Genomic DNA, 11,752 nt, shown 5'->3' with positions numbered 1-11,752 from the left:
ATGCCCAGATGAAGACGCTAACGGCAGAATGTTACGCGAAACCGCCCGTGCATGCGGAGCCGGTTAAGCAGGATATCCGCTCCAGTGTTAGCATACTTCAACCCAACGAAATCCGTCACGCTACAATGTGACGCGTTGCATAACTCATAGCTGCTACGGCTCTTCTTCCACTCCTCTCGCACGCACTCCAACATTTTTTCGTCGAACGGGAGGCGAGTATCACCTCCGCCGGCTCCCCGTTCCGCCTGCTCCCTTTGAATTCCACGCACGACAAGGGACAGCCGCGGCGGCCGTGGGGTGAGAGGGTCCCCCAGTCTCTCCTCCACGTGAAGGTTGCGTACCGCCGACAGGTAAGCTCGTATTTTCGCCGCAAGCAGACCCTCTTCAGCGAGTGCAGCTGCAAATAAGCATAGTGTATTTTCGTTAGTGGCAATCCAGTGATCCCCGCGCGCTCGCAGAAGTCAAGATAACGGCGTTGTCCTGCGGAGTAAGCCTTTCTTGTGCGGCTCGCCAGCCCCTTGCTCAAATAGCGACGAGCCTCCTCCAACTGTCCGACGTCCAGCGGGGGTCGGATTCCGCCAGCTCGTCGAGCGCCGACACGATTTTGCTGGGGAGCGCGATCTCGCTCCACTTGCCGACCTGCGAAGACAACCGGTGAGCTTCGCCCCGTGATAATGCGTCGGCGGCCCAATTCTTTTCCCCGGGTAGATGTACCGCATTGATCGCGCAGTTGCGATGCGCCAGGGCGAACTGCCTGACCCTCACCAGCCGCATCAGCGCCGCGTCCCGCGACGTTCCTCTGTTAGATGCAGCGACTACCGTGCTGTTGTCCGACTCGACTAACAGCGTGCCGCCCGCCCACCGATCGCCCCACAGGAGCAGTGCCGCGACGATCGGGAACATCTCCTTGGGCGCGATCGCCATCTCTCGCCACTTTGGTGACCAGCGTACGGCAAAGCCTCTCCAAGTGCCCTCCGTCACGTCTAGGGCTCCACAGCCCCATGACCCCGACGCGTCCGTTTGCAGCCTCGCGCGAGGAGGGCCAAAACCGAGAGAACCGATCAAACCGCGCCCATTCCACCGATCAGGCTGACCACCACTCCAAATCTTCTCTCGCCTCCCGGCTAAAACGGACCCGGTGGTGCAGCCCTTTGGGGATCCGCGACAGGTTGATGAGCCGGCGCACAAAGGCCCGCCCTGGCGTTATGACGGTCGCTGCATGATGTAGCACTCCAATCAGCGACCGCAGCTCGCGCTTTGTCCATGCCCTCGACCATCGTACTGAATCGATCGCCTCCGCCAGCTTGGCACGCAGTCTCCCGAGCTTAGCGGGTGGCAGGCGCAGCTCACCGCGGGCCGAATCGATCTCGATGCCCAAGAAGTCCAGGACTGTAGCGGGGCCTCCCACCTTGTGCATTGCTACCGGAATCCCCAGGTCGCGACATGCCTCTAGAGCAATCCGCAGGCTGTCGCCGCACTCGCTGGTATCCGCTCTCCCAACGAACAGAAAATCGTCCAGGTAGTGGATTCCCATTGCAACTCCCCGCTCCCGCATGATCCATTGCAGCGCGTCAGCGACCGCGGAGAAAATCTTTGGAGCCGAGCGTAGACCGAACGGGAGAGCCGCGTCAAGCCATACCTCCTCCCGCCATCGCACGGCCAGCAGCGGCCGATCGGCGGGGTGCACCGGCACCATACGATATGCCCGACTTGAGATCCAGCTTCGCGAGGCGCGCGTTTCTCTCCGCCGCTAGCACCAACCGGGCTGCATCGTCCACTCTTGCATAATGCACGGACGAGAGCTCCGGACTAATGCCGTCGTTCACGCTCAGGCCATCAGGCGCGGACAGATTGACAATCAGGCGCCATTTTCCGGGCTGATGCGGTTTTGGGATTACGCCGAATGGGCTCACGTGGCACCGCAGCCCCGCCGGCGGCGGCCCCACTAAGCGTCGAGCGTGCACCTCGCCCTCCAGGTATTCTTGAACAACCGACGCGTTGGCTCGCGCCGAACCCATACTCCTTTGCGCACTGCGTAAACCGGAGCCTCCCGCAAAGCCAATGCGGAATCCGCCTTCGAGGCCTGTACAAATGTATTCCGCAAACGATCGGTCGGGATGTGACGCGAGGCCGCGACGCCACTGCTCAACGCGGATTGGTGACGACGTCGCCCGTAGCTCGTGCGAAAGCTCAGTCTCCGCCGCATCGCTCCTAACGCACGCGTCAAGCGCCTTCAAGTCCGCCCGATAGCGGTAGCGACCGCGGAAGACGTTGCATTCAGGCGCTGTGATCCCTTTCTGTCTCGCCTGTAAGGACAGAGCGCACGTCAACACAAACCCTTCACGGCAATTTTATCCCTTCCACAACTCACACGTACCCACATAACTTTCATGCAACTGTGGCCGCCGCGTCTACTCCTTGCCTTTTACGCTGCGCCGCACCGGTGAGCGCTCGCGCTGAGGAAGACGCTCACCCGCATCCGCGCGCGTGCACACCGACGCTTTGTGATCATCGCCGCATTGCAGGCAAACGTGGCGAAAACGACATGCCGCGCCGAACCGGCACCTGGCGCGGTTGTTCCAGTCGCTTATAGGCGCTCGTGCTCCTCTATCCGGCGTCCGCGCGCGGGCTGCTGCCAGTGGGCGGTTCAACCACGCCGATGCGTCGATACCGTCGGATCTTGCAGGCGAAGCGCGGTTGTAGTAAACCTCCCCGAGGAAGTTTCCGTCCGCGCGCGACCATTGACTGCTTGGGTTCGCCGCCGCCAGCCTACGAAAACGCTCGTCGTAGCTGCGCCAACCTAAACCGCCGCGCGTCTCCGCGAGGCGCACCACTAGCAGCGGGAGCGCGTCCTCCGGAAATTTCGCGCATCGCACGATAGCGTACGCGGCAAAGCACCGCACCCACGCTGTAATGTTGGGTACTTCCTTCCGTGCGCGCCGCGAACCTAGCACCAGGTCGCGGAACGGGGCAAACTCATCCTCCTGCCGGCATTCGATGTTCTCCGGGAGTAGCTCCCCCAGGTCGAAAAATTCTTTTGTCTGGATGCGCGCGACGAACTTGCCCGGGATCGCCACTCCTTCGTCTAGGATGTACGCCGATGGCGTCGCCGCCGATTTCGCCGCCTCTCCTTTTAGCGCTTCCGCCAAAAACGAAATAGCTCCCGATTTCTCCGCTCCGCTACGCTCTCCGCGCGCGCCGACGCCCGGCGCGCTCGATGCGCTGCCGATTGTACCACCCGCCGCCGCGCTACCGCTGCCGCCCGCCGCGCTCTGCGGCGTACTCGCCTGCACGCCGCTGCTCGCACCACCATCTGCCGCCACGACGACATGGGCAATCTGATCCGCCAGCGGTAAACTGTCAGCACCTGCCGCACCTTAATTAGCACCGTGACCCGCCATCGCGTCCCCCAACCGCCAGCTGGGCGCGCCCGCCCTTCACCGTAACCCGCTGGAGCGCTCGATCTGAGCGCCGCTGCCTTCGGCTTTGCGCGACCGAGACCCCATCGCCCCCCCTGTTGCGTTGTTTTTTTGCCCGCCTTTACCTGTATTCTGTCCGACGTCCGTTTCCGCCCGCTGTGCAAGCGTTCCGTCGCCGGTTGGCGCAGCCGGTTGCGTCGGGCCGATCGCCGCTTGCTGTGCCAAGGCCTGCGCCGCGCCGGTGGCAGCAGCAAGCGTTAGGAGCTGCGAGAATTCGGCGTTGCCCATCGTCCATGATGGTTGGGTCCGCTCCCAGGGGCGGGGGGATCGTCGCCGATTGTTCGTTAGTCGTCATCGAAAAGAAAGAAGAGCGAAAACACCGACGTGCGTTGTTGAGAGATAGAGAAAAGAAAAACGTGCCCGCCGCTGTAGCTTCGAACAGCGTCTGCAGCCGCGCATGCCTCGCTGCGCGACGTCATTAACGGCGGTTAACTAGCATTAACCTTCATTATACGGTTGTTCGTGAGAGAGTCTGGGACCAAATATTGTTGCCTTTACGTACGTTACATATCACTTTGAATTCTGAAGAAGTCAGCGTCCGTTTTCCTCTTGAAGCAACGCAGCGATAGGCACCAAAATTTTCCCCTCTCTGCATAATCAAATGCAACTCGGGTTCGCTTTCTTTCGCAAGCTTCTTCCACTTTTTCCTTTTCCTTTCCTTTTTCCTTCGTGCTGCCACTCATAAGTCGTGTCAGATCCCGAACAGCGAAAAGTGAGACAGAGACGATCGTCCCAACCGCATTTCTTCTCCTTATCGGGCGTTTCTTCGAGACATCTAAACTCTAAAATTGCGTACCGTAAAATTTTATTAACAGCCTTTTATCAGAAATGGACCTTTACCTTCCACCGTCGTCTTTCTCGAGGAGCTAGGGTTAGCCTGCTGCTCCTCGGCACGCATCGTCGCTTTGTCCTGGGCCAGCTTCTCCCATTCGGCGACTCGTCGTTCCGCCCTTTCGGCTCGTGCTATTGCCTCTTCGGCTTGTCGTCGTTGCTCTTCGATTGCCTCTTCGGCTTTTTTCAACTTTAACTTCAAGAAGTCTTCGCTGAGGTCGTCCATTCTCTCGCAGCAGATCGACTAGCCTCGTCCCCAGGCCCTTCACCAGCTAGCGCGCTTGGGGCGCACTCACTGGTGGAAGGGTAGCCTCGATCCCTCGCGCGTTAAGGGGGTGTGGTTGGCGAGAGGGTCTGGACGCACTCTGTGTAGAAAGCCGTGTGCAGATCACGTGGTTTTTCGAACCGAGTGAGCCAATCACAGGTCTCGATACGAATTAGGACACACGTACACTGATTGGACGCGGACCTAACTTCGTTAACAAATGTACTATTGTACCTTCCCCTAATGGGCACTCCTACTCGATAAAACGGTCGCGGAAGTTCTAAACGAAGGAAATCTCTTCGCGCGTGTACGGACATCGCTGCGCGAACGTCGGATGAAGGCCCGCAAGAGGTCTGCCCGAGCTTTTTCCCAATCGCTGACGTTCTCTCGGGTTCTTTGATAGCCAATGACATTACGCGAAGATCTGAAGGAGAAGGCACGCCGGAAAAGCAGCGAACCTTCGATTACATAGGAACCCGTTGTAGCGTACGCCATAACTAAGTTAGGTCCGCGTCCAATCAGTGTACGTGTGTCCTAATTCGTATCGAGACCTGTGATTGGAAAAACCACGTGATCTGCACACGGCTTTCTACAGAGCAGACCCTCTCGCCAACCACACCCCCCTTAACGCGCGAGGGTCTGGAGTAGCGAGGCTAGTGGAAGGGCCTTGTAACATTGGTCTGCGTCAGAGGGTCACGCGACACCCCACTTGCCCCGTGACCTCTGTAGCCCTAATTAGATCAGTACGTATGTTGTGTTTGTTGTTACGGGGGAAGATAAGAGATACGGGAGGTTGGATTAGAGGAGGGAGAGAGCCGGGGCAGGACGGAGTTTCAAACGCGCATGTACGAGTACTAGTGCGTAACAATGGGCGGAGAGCCAATGACGTAGCCGTTGTCGCGCACGCGCCTTAAATCAGCCAATGAAGTAAACATTTATCGTTCTATCGAGACCCCGTGAAAGAAAAACGGCTCGTCTAAGACGAGTTCGAATTGTCTAAGCTTGAGACTTCGTAAATCGAAGCTTCAATAAATAAGCTTTGATTTTAGCCCTGACGTATTTTTAGTTGAGGGGGACGTGAATCGAGAAAACACGGTTTGAAAGTTTTAGGACCGCCGAACGCACTAGGAACCGCACGTTTTCTCTCTAAATAGCTTCTAAAATTTACAAGAGTGTAGGGATTTGTAAATGCGCTTGAAAAATAGCTGAGTCGCGCCTCAATCGCGCCTAACGACCCACGGTGTTTCGAATTTTGCTAAAATACGATAAGTAAAAATAGCTTCCTTTTAGCGTCAAAGCCAAAAGAATACTGCTTTTTATTTACACTACTGTCGTTTTGGGAGAAGCTGGGCGACAAAAATAGAACTTGTTTACGATATCATTCGTACGAGGGCCCCCGCTCGATGCGTGTTTGTTTCAGTGAAGCATTGTGATATTTGTGCATTTTCGCTAAAGAAAATGCACTTGTCAGGGACTAGATAGGGTAAATTCAGCGCTTTCGGAGAACATTCGAAGGCGGGGAGTAACCCTAACTACGACGCATGCGTGTTTGAAACTCCGTCCTGCCGAAAGAGCCTCATCCCTAATAAAGAGACCGAGAAAGAGACCATCAGCCACAGTGTGGACCCGAGTTACGCCTACGCGCGAAGTTGGACGTAACAATTTGGGGGCCTGTGTCCGGAATTCGAGCGGGGAAGCCCGGAAAGTGATAGTGATAGTGATAGTGATAGTGATATTAATTTATTTTTCGACGGAACAACCCTCGACACGTAATGGTCGATCTACCGGGTGCCGTACATAATTCCCTATCTACCATAAATAAAATAAATAATGTATATCTCTTGATTAATTAAATATGTTTATTTCTCTTGGACAGAATAACAGTTAAATCGTAATCGAACTTTGAATGTTTTGAGATCAGCTGCAGACCACAGAAGGGGACCAAGGGAATTCCAATAAAGCTGAGCACGATAGAAAGACGTTGAACGAAGAGCATTTGTGGAGGGACGAGTAAGATGAAGCCCAAATCTAGAAAGACGAGTATCATGATCACCAGAAGATGTGCGACAGAAACGAGAAGAAATTTCAGATGAAGTCAATGATGCAATTCCACGAAACGCATGTACGCCGAGAAAGAATTGGTGACGTAAATCAAATGAGTGTAAATTAAAACGATTGAACAGGTTTGGCAGATCACCAGTCGGCTCACGAAATCGGATACCTGCAAGGAGTCGAAGGCATCGTTTGTCAATTTGTCGAAGTCGAGAAGAAATTGAATGAGAACCGGAATCCCAAACAACAGAACAATAATCAACATCTGGCTGAATAATCGATCGAACAAAAGCTACACGAGCTGGCGCATTGAGTTGAGAGCGAACTCGGTACAGAGCACCCAGCTTCCGAGACACCTATAGTGAGTTTGGAGTGTGGGTTGCGGATCGAAGCGTGCAATGCCACAGAAGAAAAAGTCGCAACGCCAAGTTTCGAAGGCGAACAGAGCTTCGCCGCCGAAACGAACCAAGTCGTCGTCGCGTCAAGAAGCGGAAGAAAGCGACAGGGCGGACGACGAGCGACGCCGAGGCGTGCGGATGAGGAGACGCGTGACGTGGGGCGGTTGCGCCACGAAGTCGACCAGTTGGCCGAGGAACTCTCATGTGTAATCGACCAGCTGCGGTTGGAGCGAGAAGAATATCGGTTACTGCGAGAGGAACATCACCGAGCTAGGTTGGCTAAGGGAGAAAGACGTCCTGAGGGAGCGTCACTTCGATATGCTGCGGCAAGTCGATCTCCTGAAGCAACAGATTTCGCGGTCGACGTCTAGAAGCCAGTCAGTGGCGGGCGAAGACGAGGAGGAAGCCGTCGTGGAGGACGCTCGACGGTCGACCGGAAGTAGAAGAAAGCAGTCCCGGATCGAGGAGGAGTCGATGCCGGAAACCGAAGAAGAGGGTCGCGACGACGTGACAAAGGGCGACGGTGGAACGGAAGACACGTCGTCAGATGAGGACCGGCACAGGGGTGCGGCGGCCTCAAAGAAAAAGAAAAGAAAAAATCGAAGGAGTCGTCAGCGACAGAAGAAAGGAGCGTGCCGGAGCAGGCGGAGTTCATGGCAGCTATCCGCTCGATGGCAATGCCCAAGCTTCAACCATACAACGGACGTGACGACCCGGAAGGCGAAAAACTCGACCAGTTTGTCAAGGAGTTTGAGAGACATGCGCAGGTGGCGGGCTGGACGGGCCAGCTGAAGGTTCAACAGTTTGCTTTGCGCCTGACGGGCAGAGCGCTCACCGCGTACGAATCAATCTCCGAGGCGGACAAAGAAACGTATTCGAAGATGCGCGAAGCGTTTCAAGCGAAGGCAGCCCTGCTGCTGTTAAAATCGTATCAAAGCCGTATGTTCCACAGTCGGGTCCAGGACAAAGAGACGGTGCAACAGTAGGCACAGCAGCTGCAGCACCTCTACGACAAGGCGTACGGCAGACATCCGATGACGCAGGAACTGAAAGACCAAATGTTGCTGGGGGCGTTTGAGCAAGGGCTCCAGGAAAGGTGGAAGAGGGAGCTAAAGCCCCGCACGTTTGAGGACGCGCTTTGGCTGGCGCAAACAGCAGAGGCAGCCGAAAAACAGTTGATGCGCCGAAACGTAAAAGAACAGACAGAAAAAGAGAGGCCACGATCCGAGGGACAGCGAATGGGCGAAAGGAAGGTGCGCTGCTACGCGTGCAAAAAGGAGGGACACATTGCACCGGATTGCCCCGATCAAAGGGAGGCAGAGAAGTCGAAGGATAGTAGACGATCCGGAGCGAATGTGGAGTGCTTTCTATGTCACCGTTGGGGTCACTATAGCTTCGACTGTCCCAATCAAGCGAAAGGTTCCAAGGAGGGTCGAAATTCTGGCGGAAGTAGCGGCGGAAAAAGGGTCAGCGGGACGCGGACAACAAGTCGCGAAGATAACAGAGGGAGCGTCAGAACCCAAGGAACAACCCGCGGTGGAGACGGTGGACGACAGAATAACGCCTATGGAGCAAGAACTGACGGAGTTAAAGGCAATGAAGAGCCAGCGCACGTACAAGGAAGGGTCAGGAAAAGTTTGAATTTTAAAGGATAACGATGAGGAGGATTCATTGGCTTTTGCAAAGATGAGATTAGCCGGGAGTGAAGTCGAAGCAATGCTTGACTCCGGATCTACGATTAATATCATCGCGGAAGAAAAGTTCAAGGAAATCGGGAGAAAGGCAGGTCTTCCAGCTTCGTTAATCAAGCCAGTGCATCAAGAATCGCGACGTTTCATCATACAGACGTGAGCTATCTGAGAAAAATAGTCACGTGGGTGATTTTTTTATCACCTCGTCATCTCGTTTCGTCATACGTAAAAGTGACGGGCGAATAATGACGTCACACTGGTGATAGAAGGGCAGCGAACAAAATCGGACGTTGACCGGAAAGTAAGACGTCTCGCTCTCTTTCGCCTTCTTGGCCGACGACGACAACGACGACGGCGGCGCGTGGTCGCCTCGAAAACGACGGGGCGCGCTGCGATTTCCCACGCGGGCTTCGAACTGGAACTTGATCGCTTCGATGAGTCTGGGAGCGGATTCAACGACTTCGGAGCTGTGACGACAAAATAGATCAATTGATAAAATATGGGCATAGTCACGTTTAGTCACGTCACTTTGGATTACCCTTCCAAAGTGCCCGCGGTCTATTATGTCGTCCTGTACAAGCCGACAAAATAGATCAACGACAAAATAGATCAACCAAAATCATTTAAATCTTCCTCTGCTCTGTTAATTGATTCTTACGTAGTCATACTTAGCTACGTACCACTCTACTTGTTCACAGGCATTAGTTGACAGCCGGAGGCACGCAGTAGCCATTTGCTGTTACTGACTCAATCTGTATGTCTCCTTATCTCTCTGCTTAGTATGACTGTCTGCCTCTGTCTATGTGCACGTTCAGTGGTATCAGTGATCAGAGGAAGATTTAATGATTTTGATTGATCTATGTTGATCTATTTTGTCAGCTTGTATAATAGATCGCGGACCAACATCACACTTTGAAATGGTGCAAGGTTGAGCCATCAAAAGTGGCATATCTTACGTGAAGAAATTGTGCACCCCAGAGGAGCTAATTAGAAAGTACTCCTCCAAGTAGTGTGAAAGACGATCGATGAGCTGTTGCTTTCGGCCGCCAGACGTCAGACGCGCCTGTACGAGAAGTTCCTTGAGTTCGGCGACGCGAAGAGCGTCGAGCATCGCCTGAAAACGGAAAAACGCGCTCTTTCTCGCTCCGTTTGCGTTCGATCGAGCGCTAACTCTGATTTTCGTATTGCATATTATGGTTTTTTGAGAAGTGTCTATATTCGATACGGGACTGTACCTAGTGCCCTAATCCTAACTAGATAATGATGGCCTTTTGTGAGCCATCATGTGATCCCCGAACACACCCTCAGCACCGTATCTGTCACTCTAATTTTAGGAAAGCTGATGTGCATAATGTGCATCACACTGCCTAGTGCCCTAATCCTAATTATCTTACTCGTCACAGTGTTTGACAACAACCCCTCACAGGTACTGTAGGTAAAATGCAGAAAGGGAGAAAATGGAGCGCGCGTTCAGAGCCATTTATTGGAATATCTCGGCAACAAAGCGTAGGGCGGGCTCGTCGAAGATAGCGATGAAGTGCATACCAATGGTTCTTATTTCAACCAAGGAACTATAAGCGTAGCTAGCATAGTTCGCGAGTAATCGGCCATTTCCTGTAGCGTGTACGAGGGGGCGGTTCGATTGTGACGTCGACGGTTACGTCACCGTGCAAGTGGTCGATTCCGTCTGCCCTCCTATGCGCAATAAACGCGCATAGGAGGGCAGACGGAATCAGATTGAACGCTTTTTGTCTTACCGAATCTGCAGTAGTGTTCGTCTTCGCCCTTATCGCAATCGTTCGCAGACGAACGATCGCGATAGGCGACTTGCACGCAAACAGCACGTCGGCGTGTCCGTCAGCGTGTTCTAGGAGATAGAGACACGCGTAGGACAGAGGTACGCAAGCTATCGCTCGCGCGATTCACGCTTACCTTGTCGATAAATCGTATGCCCATCTCCGCATTCTATAACGATCGAATTATAAGGCTTGGAAGAGAAGCGACGTCGCACAGCACACGTCGATCGACCATTCTAAGATCTGTGGATCGACTGAGTAGTGCTGAGCGAGGCGGCGGCGGCGAAAGACGCACGTGCCTCACGTGAGGCCTGCGCTTGGAATGTACGTCGCATGGTGTAAAGCTGGGATTAAAGACATCGGGTTTTCACACGGGAAAGCTCCGCCTCCGCAATATAAACATACGAGCTATTGTAAGCTGGAGCGCGAAAATTTAGAAACCTATTCGTTTACAATACTTAATTAACTAGAGAATGATGGCCCGGTGTTCACCGTTGCCATCATGCAGAGCCTCCCATCGCTTACCGTACGCGAGTGCATAACATAGTGTGACGTCATAGTTTTTATGCTGTCACATATTCACGTTGTCATTACAGCCGTTAGCTACTACTAGTACAGCTCAGTCCTACCTACATACTGTAAATACAGTACTTGCATGATTGCTGTGTTTTCCTAATTAGGCGCTTTTCTGACGTACAGTACAGTGCGTGCCAGAATAAATGGCCACAAAACGCGCGCTAAGATCACTGTAGATCACTCGCTGCAAGACATACAGTGTCACTGTGTGTCAACGAAAATCACTCTAATGCCTATTTTAAACAGGGATGTCAGTTTGACTTTTGTGGGACGTACTCCCAAAGATTTAATTTTTTTGCAAGTTTAGCGCTCGCTAATTTTGTAAAGGAAAGAACATTTTCAAATTCGCCGATAATAAATTTCTAAACAATGCACGTGAGAAGCCATTTATAGAGTGAGTTTCTTTGTAACTTAATCCCTAACGGAAAAAATGCATTTCTATTTACGTCACGTGACATCCGTTTCTTTCCACCGAATTACTGTATTGAAAATCACCGATAATGAAGTTTTAGAAAATGGTATAAAGTGACAGATGAGTTTATGAAAGCCGTCATATGTTGTTTGAAACTGGAAAAAAACGAACTTTTCTGTGTTCTTAGCAAAACGTATAGAAACGTTGTCTGCGGTGAAATCAAAACCGTTTTCTTACAAAATAGACGTAAAT

At 53.1% G+C, this 11,752-nt stretch overlaps 1 long non-coding RNA gene across 1 annotated transcript; it reads right to left on the bottom strand.

Annotated features, from left to right (window-relative positions):
- Positions 1-8,839: 8,839 nt before the first annotated feature.
- LOC136188234 (uncharacterized) lies at positions 8,840-9,824 on the bottom strand. The gene is made up of 3 exons (XR_010670172.1): positions 9,673-9,824; positions 8,942-9,183; positions 8,840-8,881 (listed from the first exon to the last, which is right to left on the bottom strand). It is a non-coding gene; the product is annotated as an uncharacterized lncRNA (long non-coding RNA).
- Positions 9,825-11,752: the final 1,928 nt, after the last annotated feature.

The sequence above is a fragment of the Oscarella lobularis genome, chromosome 6, assembly GCF_947507565.1.
Source record: "Oscarella lobularis chromosome 6, ooOscLobu1.1, whole genome shotgun sequence".
NCBI classification, from domain to species: Eukaryota; Metazoa; Porifera; class Homoscleromorpha; order Homosclerophorida; family Oscarellidae; genus Oscarella; species Oscarella lobularis.
The sequence above is the reverse complement of the archived record's forward strand: the minus strand, read 5'-3'. Positions and strand labels throughout refer to the sequence as shown.